Source organism: Passer domesticus, chromosome 9 (genome assembly GCF_036417665.1).
Source record: "Passer domesticus isolate bPasDom1 chromosome 9, bPasDom1.hap1, whole genome shotgun sequence".
Taxonomy (NCBI): domain Eukaryota; kingdom Metazoa; phylum Chordata; class Aves; order Passeriformes; family Passeridae; genus Passer; species Passer domesticus.
In genome coordinates, this window is record NC_087482.1 from 15,521,345 (window position 1) to 15,531,410 (window position 10,066).

A 10,066-nucleotide genomic window follows, 5' to 3' on the forward strand; every position below is an offset into this window, starting at 1 on the left:
CAGGTGCCAGCACAGAACCATGCACGTGTGTGCCCTCGCCCTGCACGATCCCCTCACTGCTGCTGCGTCTCAGTGGTGCCCGTGCAGATCAGCAGAGATGGCAGAAGCTTCTGTGGCTGTTGAGTTACAGGTGTGTCTGCAGGGAGGACTTCTCAAGCTCCAGGGCTGGATGCTTGGCCCCAACCCAGCTCCCATGGCAGGGGTGAGTAGTGTGTCCCTGCTGACCCCACAGGCTGAGCCCTGCTTTTGCGGGATCCATTCCTGGGAAATGGAACTACTTTCTCTTAAGGTCCTCCAAAAGGAAAGACCCAAGATACTGCAGCCAAAATGTCTCATGAGGCAGATGAATTCCTGAGACAAACACAGAAGGAAGCACCCGGAGGACAAGGTGGGTGCATTTCCCTCATGCTTCCCCTGGTACTCAGCAGCCGGGGGCTTTGGCTGCACATCTGGACTCGCTGTGCCCGGCACAGTGGGAAGGGATCCATGACAGCCTCGCTGCCCCGCTGCTGCTTTCACGCCCTGCAGGGCTGTTTCCCAACCTGGCCTGGCTGCAATTCCTCCCCAGCCTCTGCAGGATGGAATTTGGCATTAGCTGATAGGGTGCCTCAACTGTACTGTGGGCCTGAGATCCCCTGCCATTTCCCAGTCTCTGAGAAGATCAGGAGGTGCAGCTGTTTGCTCATGGGAGTGCACTGGCCTAGCCCCAATTACCTGGGCTTTTTCCTGATCTTTACCTGTGACTTTGACAAGCATTTCCTGATGAAGATGACACATCCCCAGTGGGAATGTTTCCATTTGATCCAGTTGTTCCTTTTTTCCTTTTTCAAGTGATGGACCAAAAGGCTGTTCAGGGGGAGGAACACTCAGGGAGAAGCAGTGGCTCATTGGCAGCCCCTGCTGCAGGAAGGAAGGCAAAGCCAGACACAGGCACAGGCACAGCAGGTAATTGCTATGCCGGGCTCAGCCCTGGCCGGGGCTGTGTGGCAGCAGCTCTTCCCCCAGGGCCTGCCCTTGCCCATCCCGGCAGCAGCCAAAGCTGGAGGCGCCTGGGCTTCCAGGCCTCTGGAGCTGGTTCAGAGCCCCGGGGAAACGGGACTGGTGCAGCAACGTCCCTGGCGCTGCAGCTGCTGCGGAGCTGGCCCTGAGTGCCCAGAGGCCCAAGGCACAGGAGCAGCCCTGAGCGGGAGCCCTGCCGCCAGCCCAGGGCCAGAGCCAGCCCTGGCTCCTGACTGGGCAGGGGCTGCGCTGGCTCCTGACAGGGCCTGAGCCTGTCCCCTGGGGCTGGGGGAGCTGTGACGGGGCAGGGAGGGCCAGGGGTGGCAGTGGCTGCTCAGGCATGGCTTTGGCCCGTGTCCCTGGCAGCAGCCACTGCCCAAGCAGCTGCGCTGCCCCCGGGCTCTCCTCCCGGCCTGCTGGGCTTTGTTGGCTGGCACAGCCTGTGCCAAGGGCCGGCAAGGTGCCTGCAGGCCCCAGCTCTGGGGGAAACAGAGAACGTCCTGCCTGCATCCACCGTGCTGCCAGCTCAGCAGTGCAGCAAAGCACGGGCTCACGCTCCCCATCGCTCCCACAGATGCAGCCGGCACCACAAGACCTGTTCCCGATGCCCAGGATGGCCTCGGAAGGGGCTTCTGTCAGGGAACCAACTGCTGGCTAGGGTTTCTGGCAGGCATGCTTTATTTGGAGCTTGTCTTCCTATTCTGCTGCTTTGGAATCTGGTATTCCTGGAACAGAAAACAGTGAGTGTTTCATTGCCCGCCCCCTCCAACAGCTTCTTTTCAAAGTCCAGCATGGACAGGGAACATTCCCATTGAGGCTGCAGTGGAGTTGTGGCCAGCCCATGATTGTCCAAATAACTCTGCTGAGGGTTCTGCTGCTGCCCAGTGCTTCCATTGGCCTCTCAATTGCTGGGCCTTGTCCTGGGGGCCCCGCTGGGGCTGCAGCCAGTGCTGGCTCCCACTGAGGCTGCCTGGCCAAGAGCAGCCCCAGGGGCACGGGGCAGAGGCAGAGGCAGGTGGGGAGGAGAAAGAGCAGAGCCGAGGTTGCCCTTGAAAGGCAGAGGCGCTCTGGGGCCCGCTCCTGGCCAGGGACCCTGCCCAGAGCCGTGCCCTGCTGGCCGGGGCCTTGAGGGGCAGCTGTCCAGCTGGGCCCAGCTGTGCCAGCAGCTCCAGCCGTGCTGGGGAGCCTTGCCAGCTCTGGGCCCTGCTGTGCACGAGGGTCCCTGTGTGCCACTGGCAGCTGGGGCCTCAGCCACCTCCTCTCTGCACAGGAGCACCTCAGGACAGGAGTTGGAAGACCGTGGCTGCACCTCACAGCCAGACAGCGTGAGCAGCTCCTCCAGCATCAGGAACGGCCTGGACAGCCCTCTCAAGTGTTCTGTGAAGAGGACCCCAGAACAACCGTCTACGAGGGAACCTCCTTCTACCCCGTAGATCCCACTGCCACCTGCTCTCCCCATGGGCCTCCCCAAGCTGCCTTCATCCCTCTTTTTATCTTTGTCTGTCCCATCCCAGCCAACTCGAGTACCTCTAGGGACCCCAGGAGCAGCCCAGCACCCTCCAGCCCTTCCTGAGACCAACACATCCCTCCCTCTGCCCCTGAGCCCCCCAGCCTTGCCCTCTAAGCATCACTGAAGGTGACACCCCCCCCACCCCACCCCCCCGGCTTGCAGGTTAGGCAATGGCCCATTCTTCTGTTGAAATAAAGAGAAGGATCTTTGTTCTGGTTGGAAAGCAAAACCAGTGAGAGACTCCAAGTCAGAAATACAATTTATTAGAAAAAGGGAAAAAAATCAAAACACATGCAATGATACAAAAGAAAAACCACTGACAGGGTCAGAATACAGCCTGCTGACACCCTGCTAGTTAGGGTGGTGGTAGCAGTCCAGATGAAATGGCCTTGTGGAAGTGGTGATCCTGTAGAAACCATCTGGTAGCTCTCATCCTCTGGAAAAGCAGTGGGTAAGGGCGGCGGTTCCTCTGGGAATCCAGTGGAAAGACTGCTTGTTGTGTCCCAAAACCCAGATTATATCCAGCTGGGGATGCTTAGCTCCTCCCCCAAGGGCAGAGCATCTCACAGTGGGCTGATATCATTCTGCCTCATGCTGTGGGTCCTTGATTAGCCACTAAACAGAAATGGCTCTGGGAGGGAGTTATCTCTGAGTCATGTGGCAAGACATTGATGGGCCCATTAACAGGAGATAAGGAAGAAACAATGCCCCTCCTGGTTTCAGCAGCTCTTGAGGATGGCATTAGAATACATCTTTACACTGCAACCTAGGACAAGCGGTCACCCCAGTGTCCAGGTGGCAGCAGCAGCAAAGCCCACCCAGCACCAGCACTGACTGAGCTCCATGCCCAGGAGGAGCCGTGGATGCCCACGGTGTGGGCAGGCAGAAGCCAGGCCGGGGCTGCTGTTGAAATGGAGGTTTTTGGGCGGGTTCAATTAAGTTAGCAATATATGGACTAAGCATTTAAATATTAAATTGTAGAATTATGTGTTGAATTGTAACCTTTTACTTAAGAAACCTCTGCCATGGTACAAAGGGCATAGGAAAATGCAAATTTCTGAAGCTTCTTGCTATGAAGGACAATACCAGTGTCATAAATAGGGCAGGAGATCTTTCTCCTTTTTAATGCCTTTATTAAAAAAATTCAGCTCGGGTTGTGGGAAACGACAGGTCACCCGCACCCCCGCTGCTCCCAGGAGTGGCACGGAGGAAGAGGATGATGCACCTGTGCCCGCTGGTATGCAGGCAGAGCTGGGGCTTCCGTCCTCAAGGGAGTAGTGGGAATTCTGCTTTTTTGGTCTAACATTCCAGATCCTCTTTCTTGCTGACATCCTTTCAGGTTAGGGTGAAAAGTGAAAAGGATTTTAGCAGATACTAAGGATTAAGTTCCTCACCTTTAGACATTACTTAGGTTTCATAATTCCATGTTGGCTTGTTGTTTTTAGGAGTTTTTTTTCCTGGAAAATTGCAAACTTTGGTGAAATGCATTCTCATCTGCATACTAGCTCTGATGTCACCCCCCCACCCTGCTACCTGCAGGCTCTGGGGAAGCAGCAGGGGGACAATTGCGCTTGATTTCTAACCATTAACAGGTAATTGAAGAAAAACTATTAACAAGAGGTGATTGCTACATGAAGCTATCAACAACAAATAGTCAACATTTCAACTCACAACAACTGGCCCAACCTGTTTAACTTTGCAGCCTTAAAAAAAAATGGATAATTTGTTGGGGAGAACACCCCAGGTGTGGAGACACGAGGCTTGACTCCATTTCAGAAGGCTGATTTATTATATATTCTATTAAAATACTATGTTAAAACTATACTAAAAGAACCGAGAGGAAAAAATGACCAGAAGGCTACAAAGAAGAAGAACAGAATGGAATGCATAACAAAAATCTTGTGACTGCTCACAGGCTCAACACAGTTGGCTGTGATTGGTCATCAAGTGAAAACAATCCACATGGAGCAATGGAAGATGCACCTGTTGCATTCCACAGCAGCAGATAGTTATTGTTTGCATTTCTTTCCTGGGGCCCTCAGCTCCTCAGGAGGGGAAAAATCCTAGAAAAGGATTGTTAATAAAATATCATAGCTACAGGTAACTTTTTTACTCATAAGACCAGGAGAAGACCAGGGAATTCAGGAAACCTAGACTAAGGAGCTCCTCTGTCTCCAAGCTGATGGACAGAAGTGGTATGTATTCCTTTCCTTTTTTTAGGGTTGGCTACTGATAAGTCGCACAAGAGACGCCTTTGTGTGCAGTTTTGCACAAGCAGTTTGCAAGCAATCGTCTGCCGGGGAGAGGCCGGTGGTGGGGGGTCCCCAGCTGACAGAGCAGCTGGCGGAGCGTTGGTTTGAACTGTGATTGTGTATGGTTATCACGTCTGGACGTGCGTGCTTGCGTGTGTGAGTGAACGGTGAAACACGCTGCGGGGAGTGAGGTCTTGGTTTAGTTTCTCTGGTAACTGTGGTTTTTCAAAGAACATTTCAAGGGCGCCGGGTCGCCGTGAGCGTGGTGCAGGTCGGCGCAGCGGGCAGAGGCGGCGCAAAGCCAGGGCAGCGGCGGCCAGCCGGCAGTGCCTGGGAGAGCAAGCAGCGCATGCCCAGCGCAGGCAGCCCCTGGCCGGCAGCACATGCGTGGTGCAGGGCGGCTCCAACGAGCGGGGCCAGCGCGGTGCAGGGCCATGAGCCGGGGCTTGCCAAATTGCTCTCGGGGCAGCGGGCTGACAGCACGGCTGGCAGGCACTCGGGGCATCAGCCGCGGTTTGTAGGGTTGCTTTGAACACCGCTAGCTGATAGCACAGCTAGCAGGAGCACGGTACAAGTCGGCATTTGCAAGCAAGCGCCGCTGGTTGGTAAGGGGCAGGAACCACCTGAAGGCAGCCAGCAAGCCCGCCTGGGCTAAGAGTTAAGTGTTTGCTGTGTGGTAACACTGCCCTTCAGTCTTGACAGCTGTTACTAGGAGAGCCTTTGCATTAGGGGTTTTGCTGCTTTTTTTGTTTTTTTTTTTTTTTTTTTTTTTTCTACAAGCTGAAATAAATGGGCAGGAGATCTTTCTCCTCTTTAACGCCGTTATTTAAAAGGATCAGCTCAGGTTGAGAGCAATCGATGGATCATGCCCACGCCGCCGTTGCTCCCAGGAGTGGCACAGAGGAGGAGGGTGATGCAGCTTTGTCTGCTGGTCTGCAGGCAGAGCTGGGGATTCCATCCTCACGAGAGATTAGGAGATTCCACCTTTTTGGTCCATCACCTTGGTTCCTCTCTCTAGTCACCATTCTTTCCGGTTAGGGTGAGAAGCAAAAAGGATCCAAGCAGGCACTGGACTATGCTCCCATCCTTAGACATCACCTACGTACCCATAGTTCTATGTTGGCTCATTGTTTTTAGGGGTTTTCCTGGAAAACTGCAAAATTTGGTGCAATGCATTTGCCATCTGCATACTCGCTCTCATGCCACTCCCATTCTCCTGGTACTCGTAGGGTCCCGGCGTCCCTCCCTGGCAAGCCTCAGGGGGACAATGGTTAATCACCAACCATTAACAGGTAATTGAAGAACTCTTAACAATGAAGCTAACTTAACAGCAACTGGTCCAACTTGTTTTAACTCTGCAATCTGAAAAAAAATAGATAACAATTTATTCATAACGCAAGTGAGAGGTGATTTGCCCATGGTGGCTGCCTAACTTCAAGCCTGGGCTGGGAGAGCCCGGCCTCCGAGACATGCTCTACACAGGTGGTTGCAGCTTGAACCCAGTCAGTCTCTTCATCCGTCAGGGGCTGGGGAGTCATAGAATGGGAGGACGGAGGGAGAGACAGAGTGTTCTTGGGAGGGATATACCGCAGTTCAACACGTTGCTATCGAGCCTTTGACTGGGAACACCCCACAGCTGAAAGAGTGCTTAGAAACGCCTTGACCTGGGGGCTTGAAGGGGTGATTCCCTGTTTTGTGTGCAGACTGACAGCTTTTCACTGGGAGCCAGACTGGCACACAGCTTGGGTTCTCCTTCAGTGCAGAAAGTGTCAGAGGAGGTGGTATTGTGTTTCATATAGACAGAGACCTGCATGCCGTGCATGTACCCCTGAACTGCCAAGATACTATAACCAAGAGGTACATGCAAAGTGTGAAATAGTGAATTTAATCTGTGGAAAAAGTCACCTAGACCCTGAGACATGGGAAGACATCTTTGAAGAGGATTGGGAAAGGATAAAGGAGTGGCACAGCTGTATCAAAAGGAAGGATTAAGGAATTTTTTTTCTTTTCTTTTCTCCCCAGTGGTTTGGATTGTACCCTTAGGAGTTTGTAACTTTGTGTGGGACTGAGCAAACAAGAAACAAGTAAAAGTTAATGGTGGATTGTTATATATTAATTATTAAATTAATTTGTATTTAATGTTAATAACATTTAATTATTTGAAGTATTATTGATTGTTAAATTGGTTATAAATATTTCTGTACATTGATTATTTGATTAATTATTACTTTTTAAAAATAACTCAGAAGAAGGGGAAAAAAGGAGTTTTGATTTGAGACTCACATCCGGACATTTGGAAATGAGTAAACTAAAGCTTGCTCTAAAAAGACATCATGGGAACAAGGCAGAGTTAGGAAGTACCTAAAGCCAGCCCATTAGGGTGTGTCTTAGCACATTGGAGAGAAATAGCAGGCAAAGGGGGCAGGCAAAATTTTAAAAAAGCCTAATTATATATTGCTCCCATTGGTGGCAATTATATCACCTGGAGGATGGGGCAAGGTGGCCTCCTACAGGTACATTGGAATAGAATACCCTGTTACAGCTAATGTTGTTTCCATAGAAGGAAGGAAATGGAAGGAGGTTTCTTATTGTGATATGTTTTTCTCCCTCCAAAATAACCCTGATTGGCAAAGGGACTGTGGCATCAGAGCCCCCTCTGACCCCCTCGTTTTGGCTCTTGAAAGAGAAAACAGAAGCAAAATGGGAGAACTGAAATGGGGCTGCTCGGCCTGTAGCATAAGACAGAGATGCAGCAGGACAGATAAAGTTTATCGCACAGCACTAGAGGAACAAGAACAAGATCTAGCTGACCTATTTAGCCCTCATTTGGGAGGGCAGAGGGGAAGGGGTAGAGACTTGGGAGGGGCTCCATCTACACCACCTACACCAGCAAGTCGACCTCTTCCACTACTACTCCTACTCCTACTCCTACTCCTACTCCTACTCCTACTCCTACTCCTACTCCTACTCCTACTCCTACTCCTCCTCCTTTGGAGAAGACACCAGCTCCAACTCCTCCAGGTAGCCCAATAGCATCCCGAACCAGAGGACAAATACTGCAGGCCCCTTTGCAGGTGACAGTAAAACCAGGCAGAGAAAAGATATTAGTTAAGGTGCCCTTCTCCACCCTTGGTTTGGAAGCATGGGAAAGGGTTGCAGGAAATTACCAAAATCACCCAATAAACATTGCTAAATGTCTAGGAAACATTATGAAGCAGCACAATCCAGACTGGGGTGCTATTCAATTGTTATTAGACACATTCACTGAAACAGAAAGCTAGATGGTTTTAAAAACAGCCAGGAACCAGGGAGCAGATCACTTTAGACAACAACTAGTGGACCTAAAGGAACATTTTCCACTTCAGGACCCAGGCTGGAACCTGAACCAACCAGTACAAAGACAGAGGCTAAAAAATTATCAGGGTTGGCTTCTATTGGGAGTGGAAAGAGCAACACCTGAAACTATAAATTGGTCAGCTTTATATGCTATTAAACAGGCACCCTCAGAATCCCCCAGAGAGTTCCTAGACCACCTGAGAAACACAATGTGACGCTATGCACCACTGGACCCTGCATCTGATCTGGGGATATGCTGGAACCCAGGACACTCCTCTGGGTGCCCTGGATGACACGTGCCCCTGGCAGAGGGCTGGGGAGCCCTAGCAGGAAGCCAGAGACACTTGGGATTTTAATCTTAACCCATGGAGCAAATTACCAACCTTGTATGAAGAATCACAAGTCACAGGAGTTTAAGTAGATTGATAATGAATTAATCCTAAGGTGAAAAGTGGAATTTCAGGGATTTTACTAGAGGGGGTCTAGGAGGCAAGATGGAGGGATTTGGGCGTTGTCCTATTTTTCTTCCTTCTTCTTCCTAGCCTCCATCTTCTTGGTGATGGTGGCACATTTGGATTGGTTTAGACTAGAAGTAGACAGTCTATCAGAGGTGATTGGTATTGGAAAATAATGATCAATGAAGTACATGTAATTCCTCGTATAAAATGTAGACACCAGCCCAGGGGCTGGCAGCGTGCCCATGACAGACCTGCAGATCAGACCTCTGCAGGTCTGAAAAAGAATGGTTTAGATAAGAGACAATAAACAACCTTGTGAACCAGAGCTGAAGAATTCCGACTCTTTCTTCCACCGTCGGGCTGGGAAAAAAGAACTCTCGGGGGGGGTCATCCTGAGTGCAGGAAACCCGAGAGGGATACAACAACTAATTAATCTATTTTTGGGACAGTCCAAGGGGGATATTTGGCACAAACTCCAAAAAGTCTTAGGAGAAGATATTCAGAATTTCGCCACTTTATTGGTGGAGGCTTGGAGAGTCTTTAGCAACAGAGAAGAAGGGGATAAACAAGGGATGAAAAACTTAATAGCAATAGTGCAGGAGGAACAGAAAGAAAGACGTGAAAGCAGGCAGGGAGCACCCAGGCAAGGCCCTCCTCGATCCGGCAGAAATCAATGTGCAAACTGTAAGAAACAGAGCCATTGGAAGAAGGACTGTCCAGAGCAGAAAGAGAATGGTCAAGGGAATCAAAGGAGAGGAGGGGTGGTTGCCCATGTGCAAGAGGATTAAAGGGGACTGGAGGAGACTACCCCAGCAGGCTCTCTGGTTGTCAAACTAAAGCTGGGGGAAATGGAAAAAGAAGGGAAATTCCTAGTCAACCTTTAGAAGCGAGTACCTTCCTGGGGCAAGGTACTCAGTTCTAAATACAGCCTTGATGCCCGTAGGGGATGATTATGCTACAGTTACGGGAGCGACTGGCCAAACTGAAAAGGCCACATTTTTCTTTAGGCCACTAAAATACAAACTGGGAAAGCAGTGGAGGATCCACAAATTTCTATATATGCCCAACTCCCCTGAGCAACTTCTGGACAGAGATTTGCTGGGACAATAACCGCCAACTATTGCATTCAAAAATGGGGAAATTACTCTGGAGGGAAATGATCAAAAGTATGTAGAAATATTGAGTTTGATATTAACCACTAGTCAAGTCACAAGGGAAACTGAAATCGATGAAGACGTAATGAATCAGGTGTTCCCTGGGGTATGGGCTTCTGATGTATCAGGGAGAGCAAAAAACGCTCCCCCTATACAGATCAGACTAAAAGAGGGAATGCAACCTGGCAGAGATAAACAGTATGCCCTGAGGAAGGAAGATAAGGAAGGAATTAGCCCAGTAATTGAGAAGTTTTTGCATCTAGGATTATTAAAAGAATGTCAATCTGATTTTAATGCCCCTATCCTACCAGCCAGCAAACCTGATGAGTCATACAGGTTAGTACAGGATCTGCAAGC